Source organism: Ambystoma mexicanum, chromosome 1q (assembly GCF_040938575.1).
Source record: "Ambystoma mexicanum isolate Mex_15411 chromosome 1q, UKY_AmexF1_1, whole genome shotgun sequence".
NCBI classification, from domain to species: domain Eukaryota; kingdom Metazoa; phylum Chordata; class Amphibia; order Caudata; family Ambystomatidae; genus Ambystoma; species Ambystoma mexicanum.
Window position 1 is genome coordinate 1,272,890,765 of NC_090922.1, and position 12,875 is coordinate 1,272,903,639.

The 12,875-nt window shown below is 43.4% G+C and overlaps 1 protein-coding gene across 14 annotated transcripts in view; it reads left to right on the forward strand.

Moving 5' to 3' along the window:
* DAB1 (DAB adaptor protein 1) overlaps positions 1 to 12,875 on the forward strand; it is a 4,845,894-nt gene that overhangs the window by 1,003,976 nt on the left and 3,829,043 nt on the right. The window lies entirely within an intron of this gene.

Consider the following 12,875-nt stretch of genomic DNA (forward strand, 5'->3'; position numbering starts at 1 on the left):
CAAATGCTTCCAAAAAAGGATTGGACCACTTCTCAAAGGTATTCTTCCCCTTGTAAGTGAGGGAATACCTGCTCATGTACGAATCATCAGAAGCCTCACCATGCACTTCCAAATGCATAACAGATATGTTGATGTATTCTTGGAACTCCTTCATTTTGCCTGGCCCTCACTGTGTGAGTTCACCAAAGGTTTAAGTAATCCAACAGTACCTATGAGTTATTTCACCTCATCGTCATGTCATGCAACCTGAGCCTGCATAAACGCTATGTGAGAGGGCAGGCATATTGCTCTCTATGCTCTCTATGTTGTTGTAGGACGTTTGGAGCTCTACAATCTCTGCCATCAGTGTAATTACACCCTTTGCTAGATCACCATCCAACGGGCCCTTATCTTCCTAGTGACAGTTACCCTCCAAGCAACTGAAAAAAACTCTGCCTTCCCACGTGGCTGTTTCTGCTGTAGCTTTGAGATTTCCAGCTGGAGATTCAATAACAGAAAGGAGGAAGTCAGTGTGGTGGGCGGTGCAGGGAAGGCCCACTGTAGTTGCTAAATGTTCTGTGGCATTAGAGTGCAGTCTCAATCCAGGCTGTTGAAGTTCCACAGCTTAAATCTAGTGACACACACCAGGACTCCAGAGCTCACTCACATGCTCCCTCTGCCTACAGTGAATGGATCTTCACGCTGCCTCTTTCCCATGGCAGCGTGGGACATGCAGGGCCTTGCTAAGTGGTGCTGGTAAACTGCAGTGCCTCCACCAATCCCTTGCGTTTCTCTTCTCTAGCCATATTCACTCATGGAACATTTCAACCCACTCCACGTTGCAAGACAGACATAGACGATGGCACCATCTTGAAAGCCTCTAGTTCCTAGGAGATGCAGTTCTGAATCTAGCATTTCAGCAGCCTGTGTCCATCGACATACCGCAATTAGCTCAAAAGGGGGATCGGTGCTGCCCCTCTCATCTGGTTCAAGTTCCACTGCTTCATTAGTCACACAGAACCCCAAGCATACAGCCTGTGCCAGAGCTCACATCGGCCACATACAACCACATTGGACGGACCATCGTTTAAACTGTTTTGATGTCCTAACCCATCATCCTGCCTCGTAATTACCAGCATGGCTACCTCCAAACTCGTACCCGGGGACTTTTGCGGGACCATTAATTCCCATTTTCGGGACCCGGACCCGGTACATCCCCATTCCCATTTGAGCCCCCATAGGGCTCAATGGGAATGGGGAGGATGCTAAGAACGGACCTGTTAATGACGAGTCTGTTGTTAGCATCCTGGTCTGCTCGCGGGTGCCGGTATGCACCAGACTAGACGTGCATACTGCCACCCGTGAGCAAACTCGTAATGTGGTGGCCCGGTATGAACGGTGCCGGTACCTTACGGCACCGTTCATACCGCGGCCACCAGCGTCGTAATGAGGCCCATTGCCTCTTTTTCATCGATTGTTGATAGTGTTCCCCCTCCTAAACCCCCGACTGATGCCCTGAGAAATTAACTGTGGGCGCTAAAGACAGCAGCTGGTAAAACAGTGAGTTGTAAAATGTAAAACTAAGTTTAAAGAGGATTGAAAGGCAATGGAATAAAGACTCTTCTCCAGTCATTCAACGTTTTTAACAATGATGCTTATAATACGAGCTGTTATTTAAGCAATTTCTGCTACTTCTCAAATCAAACTGAAAAAGCTGCATTGCTATCCAAGAAACTTTTCAAAATGTTAGCTTAATTTCTTTCTCCTGATCCATCCATTCCGCACTTAAATGGTGGTAACGCCCTCTCTGCCTCCCTCCTTTCATTCTAAAATAAGTATTCAGTCACTTTGCTTTATTTAAAAATGATTTCATTAGGCAACAATATATTACACAATACAATCACTATTGGATACGAATACAATATATCAACACATTGGGCCTCATTACATGGAAGGCGGTAACCATGGCGCTATTAGCACCATGGTGGCCGCCGGTATTTTACCGTGTCCGCCTTGGTGGATGGTGGAATTACCGCCCTACTCCAAGGTGAGCGGGGCGTTAATTCCCCATTCACCAAGGCCCTTCCCCATTCCCATTTTTGCCCCCATAGGGATAATGGGAATGGGGAAGGCGCTAATTACAGTACCGCAAATTGCGGTACCGTAATTAACACCAAGGTCCCTTTGCAGGTTCGTTTTTTAACGCCTGCTAAAAGCAGGCGTTAAAGTACCAACCCGCAAAGGGACCTCGTAATAAGGCGGTAAGGGTTAACGGTCACCGGTAGCATTACCGGTGACCGTTAACCCTTACCGCCTTCCGTGTAATGATGCCCATTGTCATGGATGTTAACTTAACAAATCTCACAGCAGATATATTCACAGAGAGTTTCCCTATGGGTTTGCGCCATTATAAAATGCTTCTGTGAATCAGCCCCAATCTCAGAGCAGCTGTTAAAAAAATTCTCAAGGCTCAAACCTGCACGAATGCCCTTAACTTCTAAAAGAGAATGCAATGCAACATAGCATTGCAAAAACCCATGCAAACTAAACAGAAGTTTAAAATACCTTGACCTACGAATTTCATAGAAAGAACCAAACAAGACAAAGTGCAAGGTATCTTCTTCCATTCGAGCACTACAATAACAAAGCATTCTCCCATCCTGAGACAATGTTGCTGTTTAAGCAGCCATATGTAGTTAGTTCATGATTCTCTTGACGATGGGTTACATACATACATGTTATCATTTAAGAGATGATTTTTAACATAAGAATGCGGAATAAAAGATTTTACAGATTATTCTGATTGGCAAGAGGCCATAAAAGAGGAGTAATGCATCTCCATGCAAGCCCTCTTTAGGAGAAGTTATGGTGAAGGATGGAGAACATATTCATATGCACAGAATCCACCTATTATATCGCTTTGGAGTTATCCAGTGCCAGCACATTTGTCAAAATGTCCCTATTCAATAATTCCTTGTGATTTAGCCATATCGTGCACCACATATAACCTGGCGTCAAAGGCCGATCCTCTGATAAAGGGGCTATCTGAACTTCTAGGTATAATAGCCAATAGTACGTGATCCATCACCACATATCGGAAAAATTATTGGACAATAACCTCAAGGGGTGAGTGTAAAGGTATGGCCCACTTGCATATCTGACTAGTCCACAACATGATGCTTTGCAAACCTCCAATTCCAGACAAATGGCACCACCACTATGATGTGCCATCTGTGGAAGCTCTGTCCTTTTAACAATCTTTATCTTAACATAACATTGATGCAAGCAATTCTCTTTCAGAGAGCGTGGACCAAAATCCCCTCTCCATAAAATCCCTGCCAAAAGTATAGTGTACACTGGTACCTAGCTGATTCAGTGTCCTGATCTGCACCCCCTGCTCTCCCAGGGCACAGAGCAGCATCAGGGCGCAGGTACCCTATTGACAAATGCAGTGACAGCCAAAGTCACTGCAGCAGAGTGGCTTCATTTAACCTGTTTTGACCTGTGTCGCAAAGTATTTTTTAAGTTTAAGTTTACGTATAAACTTGTACAAATCAATTTGAATTTGGACAGATTCATTATATCCCGATGGGGCAAAAGATAGACCTTTGTTGAGTACTGCACATTCACTCGGAGAGAGTTGATGGCTACTCAAATTACAAATCAAGTTCAATTGGTTTGATTTCTGAGGTTCTGCTGATATGATGCACGAGTTACTCTTCTCTGAGGCAACGGGGTGTTTCCTCCTGTTGGGTTTGCCACCCCTTGTCCCCCTGTGTTTGGGCCTGGGGTTGAAATATTTGTAGCAAGTGGAATTTGAAACCAAACTTTTTTCATAGCGGCAATTGCTGCTTGTCGGTTGCCTTTTTTGAACCGATGTATTTGTTCTAAAAAAGCTGAAGGTCGAGTATTGTTGGGATCAACAGCCTGAGGTGTGGAAACATCTGGACTCTCATCATCTGTTGGTATTGAATCATTGTCTGTTAACACAATATCTAAAGAACCCCGAGCAGGGGCTTTGCTGGTGCTAGCTATATCACTTTCACTTTCTATATATCGGAGCTGGCTGGTGAGGAAGCCAGACTACTACTCCTGGATTTAGACACCTCATCATATTTCGGTTGATAGGTGTAAACCCTGTTGTCACGGTAGTCCCTATCATCTCTCGAAAACTTCATCTTGATGTCTACGTAACCTAGTATATAATGTTTTATAATTTTTATCAATCGTTGTGCTAGGCGCATCATAAAGCGCAATCTCTTCCTTTACTGAAACTTCACCCAAAACCCCAGAAGCCATTTTTTTTGTAAACACCTTGGCCTTCCCCAAACCTACCATTGTAAATTGTGTGGGATACCACAACACAACCTCCAGTCTTATTCTTTCCAACTCTTTCTTCAGAGAGGACAAGGCCCCTTTTCTCATTAGATTCACCCTAGATAGGTCTGACAACTCCAAAGCTCTCGATACCCCAACCGCCACCTCTTTTCTCCTTATCACCTCACGTAACACTGCATCTCTGACCTGGGAGTACTTAAAGTCTAAAAATATATTTCCAAAAGTGGACTTCACACATGGACGGCTGGTTAGGATGCACACTGCCCCTATGAGTACAAGAGCCTCCTATTGATCAATCATCACATCAGTCCTAAGGGCCCACCCAAGAAAGGTGGCTTTGAGACAAATGCTTCCAAAAAGGATTGGACCACTTCTCAAAGGTATTCTTCCCCTTGGAAGTGAGGGACTACCTGCTCATGTACGAATCATCAGAAGCCTCACCATGCACTTCCAAATGCATAACAGATATGTTGATGTATTCTTGGAACTCCTTCATTTTGCCTGGCCCTCACTGTGTGAGTTCACCAAAGGTTTAAGTAATCCAACAGTACCTATGAGTTATTTCACCTCATCGTCATGTCATGCAACCTGAGCCTGCATAAACGCTATGTGAGAGGGCAGGCATATTTCTCTCTATGCTCTCTATGTTGTTGTAGGACGTTTGGAGCTCTACAATCTCCGCCATCAGTGTAATTACACCCTTTGCTAGATCACCAGCCAATGGGCCCTTATCTTCCTAGTGACAGTTACCCTCCAAGCAACTGAAAAAAACTCTGCCTTCCCATGTGGCTGTTTCTGCTGTAGCTGTGAGATTTCCAGCTGGAGATTCAATAACAGAAAGGAGGAAGTCAGTGTGGTGGGCGGTGCAGAGAAGGCCCACTGCAGTTGCTAAATGTTCTGTGGCATTAGAGTGCAGTCTCAATCCAGGCTGTTGAAGTTCCACAGCTTAAATCTAGTGACACACACTAGGACACCAGAGCTCACTCACATGCTCCCTCTGCCTACAGTGAATGGATCTTCACGCTGCCTCTTTCCCATGGCAGCGTGGGACATGCAGGGCCTTGCTAAGTGGTGCTGGTAAACTGCAGTGCCTCCACCAATCCCTTGCAGTTCTCTTCTCTAGCCATATTCACTCATGGAACATTTCAACCCACTCCACGTTGCAAGACAGACATAGACGATGGCACCATCTTGAAAGCCTCTAGTTCCTAGGAGATGCAGTTCTGAATCTAGCATTTCAGCAGCCTGTGTCCATCGACATACCGCAATTAGCTCAAAAGGGGGATCGGTGCTGCCCCTCTCATCTGCTTCAAGTTCCACTGCTTCATTAGTCACACAGAGCCCCAAGCATACAGCCTGTGCCAGAGCTCACATCGGCCACATACAACCACATTGGACGGACCATCGTTTAAACTGTTTTGATGTCCTAACCCATCATCCTGCCTCGTAATTACCGGCATGGCTACCTGCCCGGGGACTTTTGCAGGCCCATTAATTCCCATTTTCGGGACCCGGACCCGGTACATCCCCATTCCCATTTGAGTCCCCATAGGGGGCCACCAGGGTCGTAATGAGGCCCATTGCCTCTTTTTCATCGATTGTTGATAGTGTTCCCCCTCCTAAACCCCCAACTGATGCCCTGAGAAATTAACTGTGGGCGCTAAAGACAGCAGCTGGTAAAACAGTGAGTTGTAAAATGTAAAACTAAGTTTAAAGAGGATTGAAAGGCAATGGAATAAAGACTCTTCTCCAGTCATTCAACGTTTTTAACAATGGTGCTTATAATACGAGCTGTTATTTAAGCAATTTCTGCTACTTCTCAAATCAAACTGAAAAAGCTACATTGGTATCCAAGAAACTTTTCAAAATGTTAGCTTAATTTGTTTCTCCTGATCCATCCATTCCGCACTTAAATGGTGGTAACGCCCTCTCTGCCTCCCTCCTTTCATTCTAAAATAAGTATTCAGTCACTTTGCTTTATTTAAAAATGATTTCATTAGGCAACAATATATTTCACAATACAATCACTATTGGATACAAATACAATATATCAACACATTGGGCCTCATTACATGGAAGGCGGTAACCATGGTGCTATTAGCACCATGGTGGCCGCCGGTATTTTACCATGTCCGCCTTGGTGGATGATGGAATTACCGCCCTACTCCAAGGTGAGCGGGGCGTTAATTCCCCATTCACCAAGGCCCTTCCCCATTCCCATTTTTGCCCCCATAGGGATAATGGGAATGGGGAAGGCGCTAATTACAGTACCGCAAATTGCGGTACCGTAATTAGCACCAAGGTCCCTTTGCAGGTTCGTTTTTTACCGCCTGCTAAAAGCAGGCGTTAAAGTACCAACCCGCAAAGGGACCTCGTAATAAGGCGGTAAGGGTTAACGGTCACCGGTAGCATTACCGGTGACCGTTAACCCTTACCACCTTCCGTGTAATGAGGCCCATTGTCATGGATGTTAACTTAACAAATCTCACAGCAGATATATTCACAGAGAGTTTCCCTATGGGTTTGCGCCATTATAAAATGCTTCTGTGAATCAGCCCCAATCTCAGAGCAGCTGTTAAAAAAATTCTCAAGGCTCAAACCTGCACGAATGCACTTAACTTCTAAAAGAGAATGCAATGCAACATAGCATTGCAAAAACCCATGCAAACTAAACAGAAGTTTAAAATACCTTGACCTACAAATTTCATAGAAAGAACCAAACAAGACAAAGTGCAAGGTATCTTCTTCCATTCGAGCACTACAATAACAAAGCATTCTCCCATCCTGAGACAATGTTGCTGTTTAAGCAGCCATATGTAGTTAGTTCATGATTCTCTTGACGATGGGTTACATACATACATGTTATCATTTAAGAGATGATTTTTAACATAAGAATGCGGAATAAAAGATTTTACAGATTATTCTGATTGGCAAGAGGCCATAAAAGAGGAGTAATGCATCTCCATGCAAGCACTCTTTAGGAGGAGTTATGGTGAAGGATGGAGAACATATTCATATGCACAGAATCCACCTATTATATCGCTTTGGAGTTATCGAGTGCCAGCACATTTGTCAAAATGTCCCTATTCAATAATTCCTTGTGATTTAGCCATATCGTGCACCACATATAACCTGGCGTCAAAGGCAGATCCTCTGATAAAGGGGTTATCTGAACTTCTAGGTATAATAGCCAATAGTACGTGATCCATCACCACATATCGGAAAAATTATTGGACAATAACCTCAAGGGGTGAGTGTAAAGGTATGACCCACTTGCATACCTGACTAGTCCACAACATGATGCTTTGCAAACCTCCAATTCAAGACAAATGGCACCACCACTATGATGTGCCATCTGTGGAAGCTCTGTCCTTTTAAAAATCTTTATTTTAACATAACATTGATGCGAGCAATTCTCTTTCAGAGAGCGTGGACTGCTGTCCAAAATCCCCTCTCCATAAACTCCCTGCCAAAAGTATAGTGTAAACTGGTGCCTCGCTGATTCAGTGTCCTGATCTGCACCCCCTGCTCTCCCAGGGCACAGAGCAGCATCAGGGCACAGGTACCATATTGACAAATGCAGTGACAGCCAAAGTCACTGCAGCAGAGTGGCTTCATTTAGGATATGCAACGCTATCCACTACTTACTAAATCAACATCTCAGCTGCACCCTAAAACTGAAATAAATCTAGGATTGCCTAGACCATCTCTCGCAAGCTCTTGAACACACACATCTTTGTGACTTCTGTTTACATGTGAGTATCTCTGAAATGCTTTAGACATCTCCAGATTTGCTCCAGTATAGACATTTTTAATATTTTATAAGATGAAGTGGGCATATCTTTAATTCGATTTAATATGATTAACCTATACTGTGCGGACTGGGCAGAATTAACAGAGTCTGGTCGTGTATCTCATTAGGGAATCAACCTGTACAGTGAGAAGAGGCAAGTTAGTTGTTGTTATATATCCCTAGACTTAGTTAAACAAATGGGTTTTCAATGATTTCCAAGATTGTGATGGCTCTTTCAGATTCCAAATCCTTCAAGGAATGGAATTCCCAAGTTTAAGACCATGGATTGAAAATCTCATATCCCCTCTGGTGACACAACACGAAGGTGGACTTCCTAGCTGTAACGTGTCGGAAGAGAGCAGGGAGTGGGATGGATTATACCAACTTAAGTTCTCTGCTATAAATAAGAGGGAGCCAGACCATGTAGACAGTGATAGACCACGCACAATATCTTAAAGTCTGTTCTCTGTTTCACTGGGAGCCAATGTAGGGAATGATGCTGTGCCAAGATATAATTTGCTTTTTGGAACTTTAAAGCTAAGTCTGATATCGGCATTTTGAACGTTCTCTAGCTTGTGAAGCTGGCCTTTAAGAATACCAGCTAACAAGCAGGTACCGTAGTCCAGTCTTGACTTAATTAAGGTACCTAAAGCGGCGGCATGATCTTGAGAAGATATGTATGGCAATACATATCTGTTTCAGGCCTAGAAACACTTTCATACAGGAGCGTTATACATGAAATATCCTATCATATCATAGCATATCATTATCATATCGTATCATGTCATATCAATGCCTGGCAGAGAAAACGCAGACTGCAGTTAGGCCCTACCTGGCTATTACACCCTAATTCGGATAGCCAGATGCAGCGAAAGTTTTACATTTTGGGTGCACAATTCACTTTTGACCCAAGAAGCATGGTTGGTGAAGACGATCAGCGCCCTTAAGTAACAGGTACCAGGGGCCAAATAACTCTACCTCTGTCTTACTAAGGTTGAGTTGTAGCCGATTCTGCATCATCCAGTGACTCACTTTTCACAGACACCGGCTCACTTTTGGAAGATTTTCCTCTGATTTAGCCAATCTTAAATTGATTTGGGTTCTACCACCATGTTTCCTCAGAATTTCCATCAGTGGTTGCATGTAGATGTCAAACAAGAGTGGCGACAAGGACGAGCCTTGTGGAATGCTGCAATTCTGAGGTCACGTGTCTGCCAGGATTTCTCCTACCTTTTACTTTTTGACAGCAGTTAGCAAGTAAAGACTTAAACCAGATGCTCAGGACCACCTTCTAATTCACCCCAGTAACACATTTTGTGAATTAGACCTGCAATATTTGCAAAGCTTTTTTGTAACCTCTTTTTAAGGCAATCCATAGTTATGTTTTTTGATATTAATAGGTAATTATAAAGTATACTTTGCCATAGAACAGCTTTAAAATAGTTGTGATTGTTTCTCTTCTGAAGGATTCCTGAAAATAGAAATGTAGTTTTTAATTCAAACAATACCAACAGTCAAATCTTTCTCCACAGTCTTTTGATTGTTGACATTTCGTATTTATTCCTGTTTAAAAATGACATATGTGACTATGAAAAACCCAACAATCAGGTCCGGATGTGTGTGCAATTAGAATCTTAAACGTTTCAGATGATAAAATAGCATATTTGCCAAAGTGCCTTTTATAGGACGTATTTACATACAATATCACCCAACCATTTATCAACCTCGTAAGGATGAAAGGCTAAGCTGGAGTTGCTAGGTATGGAACCCGTGATCTGCAGTTCACAGCAGTGGGTGCTCAAACCACCAAGCTATCTAATTGATGGGTACCTGTAGAATTAGAAACATCCCTTCTCATGGTCCAAATTGGTGTTGTGGGATAAGCATATCACTACATTTAAAAAAAAAAACTCATGCATTGATCAACGTGTTGTTTGCAACATTCCAACATTGCACGTCTATTCAGCTTTTTACAAGATGTTTATTTAAGTAAGTTAGTGACTAACCAGATACTCACACATTTGGCAATTTGGCCACCCTTGGACTAGTCCTCCCTACTGCCACCAAACCTGTCTCTCACCTTATTGCCCACCACTACGCACTGAATGCTCAAAACTTAAGTCAGAGCTCTGTCAGAAGCCTCACCTGCCTCCCACAGTCGGCTTAGAAAATGTGCCCAGGGAAAATGAGTAGCTCTCTCTTGGGGGCTCAACTCATAGGAATAATGAGCTCAATAATCTTCTGTTCCCCATTTCCCAGCGTTCAATTCTCAGAAGTAGCAGGTTCTCATTGCAGGCATGGTGGACAGGATTTGCAAATACCATCTGTTTTAGAAAGTAAAACATTACAGTCCTTACAAGTGAACATCCACAGGTGGCACTCCAAGGCAACACAATTGGCAGTACATTCATACCACCAATATCATGTATTGTACAAAAGGGTCAGTAATCAACTTTGTCCGATCTTTAGAATATTGCACTGTAGCGGTGGAATCGCTTCATGCACACCCTATTTCTGCCTTCAAGATGAACATGGCAATGCTTAATACAATGTTGCTTTTATGAGGTCTGCAGGTTCCTGGAAAAATGCTGTGATAGCAGCATTTTTATAACTCAGGAGTATAGCTCAGGGGCAACATGCACCGAGGTTCGATGCCTGGGTCCGCACTTAACCAATTAAAATAAAAACTGCGTGAATTTCTAGGCTTTTCATTAACAGTGCTGGCAACCTGATATTAAAATCTGCCCAACCCATAATTTGGTGCCCATTGAAGAGCTATCATTATATGCGTGTCCCTTTCACCACCAATTCCTGCATCAGTTGCCCACATTTTGATGGGTAATGGTTGGCATCCATCTTGGATGACCCTCTTCTCCATAAGGAAGGGTGCTGCTGTCCATCTGCAGCATCATGAATTTTCAAATAGCAACTGTGATGATGAACTCAAATGTAGGTGTTGAGTACACTCAACACACTGTTTGCACAGGTCATTCCTGTGATGCTTTTCAGACCTTCTTCCCTACCCCTGATTCCTAATATTCTCTGAGACACCCCATTTTGCCAGGCCAGTCAACAGACCCCACCCCATTTACCTAATCCCTGATTGAGCACAATCCAGATCGCTTGGCCTGAAGCTCATCTGTCTCTCTCCCATGATGCATTTGTTTTGGAAACATTTGCTTATCGCCATGGAATCAAATCTTATCAATTCACTGCCTGAAAGATAGCTATGCAAACGAACTGCCCAGATGTTGCACACTAGGTTATTGTGTAGCCCCCATGTACTGCTTGGGAGAGCTGGAATGCATCATGTATGATTACGCTCTGAATGTAGCCTGACAATTTCTCTCTTCTTCACTCACCTTCTTCCTCTCACATTTCTTCCTAGTTTGGCTGTGCAATGCAGCCTCAAAGCCTACCTTCGAATGTCCAATGACCCTACTATCTCCCTGTCTCCTACTTTCTAGTCAAGATCTAAAATGCACCCCCTGGAGCAAGCAGGAAATCACCCTTATTTTCTTGCAATGCAGCACGTTATGCAACATCAAATAAATATATAAATATAAATAAGCAATAGCCCCCAGCTCAGATGACTGTGAATAAAATTGTTTTCTGCAATATTCAATGTGGAATTCTTAAATGCATGACACTTTTCACCCCTAGAGGTGCACTGAGAGCCTATTATTTAGGGCTTCCTTTGCACGTGAGGTTTAGATTGCTTTTAAATAATGGTGCTCACCCACCTGGGGGGAGTCATTCAATCACGGCATACCTAGGTGGCGAGAATGTTCCTATCACTTAGGGGTGAATGGAGGAACTGGCTGCATTTGCCTCAGCCTTCATTCTCATTGTTCCTAAATTCAAAAGAACCATGACTAGGGAACACAGCTTCACAGTTGTGGCAGCCAAAGACTGGAATGCCCTACCTCTAGATTTCAGAGCCAACACTTCCAACACCTCATTCTGTAGAAAACTTAAGGCCTGGTTCCTCACATCCAATTTGTAGCCCTCTTTGCCTCAATGCTTACAGTATCTTCACTATACAATATGCCTCTGTAAATACATCTGTTCTATTTCATCTGTAAATTACTCAGCTGGCCAAGATTGCACAGGCAAAAATTGATTATTACGTTACATGTTTATACCTACTGGACCAATGTATCTGTAAATATCTCATGTCTCCCCTGCCCACCTCCAAACCCATCCACAGCTAGTAAAGCCTGTTGCACCACCATGCAAGATGCACTAGCCTCTAAAATAAACACACTTAAAAATAAAAACTCAATACAAAGAAAAGCTCTAGATCTCACCACCAAATTCACCCCTCCAGCTGCGCTCGATGCCCCAGACACCATAGCTAAATTCCAGTTAAAACAAGTAACACCCACCCAGGTTCTCAATAAAATAGCATCACTCAAGCCCTCGAACTGCTAAGGCGATACCTTCCCAGCCAAATTAATTAAAGCCTGTTCCCCTACTCTAGTGCCCACCATTACCAATTTCATGAACGCTTCCTTCAACACAAATTCCATCCCAGCCAATATCAAAGAACCACGGGTAACCCCCTTATTCAAAAAACCCTCACTCAACCCCACCAGCCCGACCAATTACAGGCCGATCACGACAGTCACGTTCTTGCTAAAAATCATAGACACGATTACATATACACGTTCATGACCATTTAGAAAACAACCGTCTTCTAGGAGATAGGCAATCGGGTTTTCACCCAGGCACAGTACTGAGACAACCTTATTAGACTTGAAAA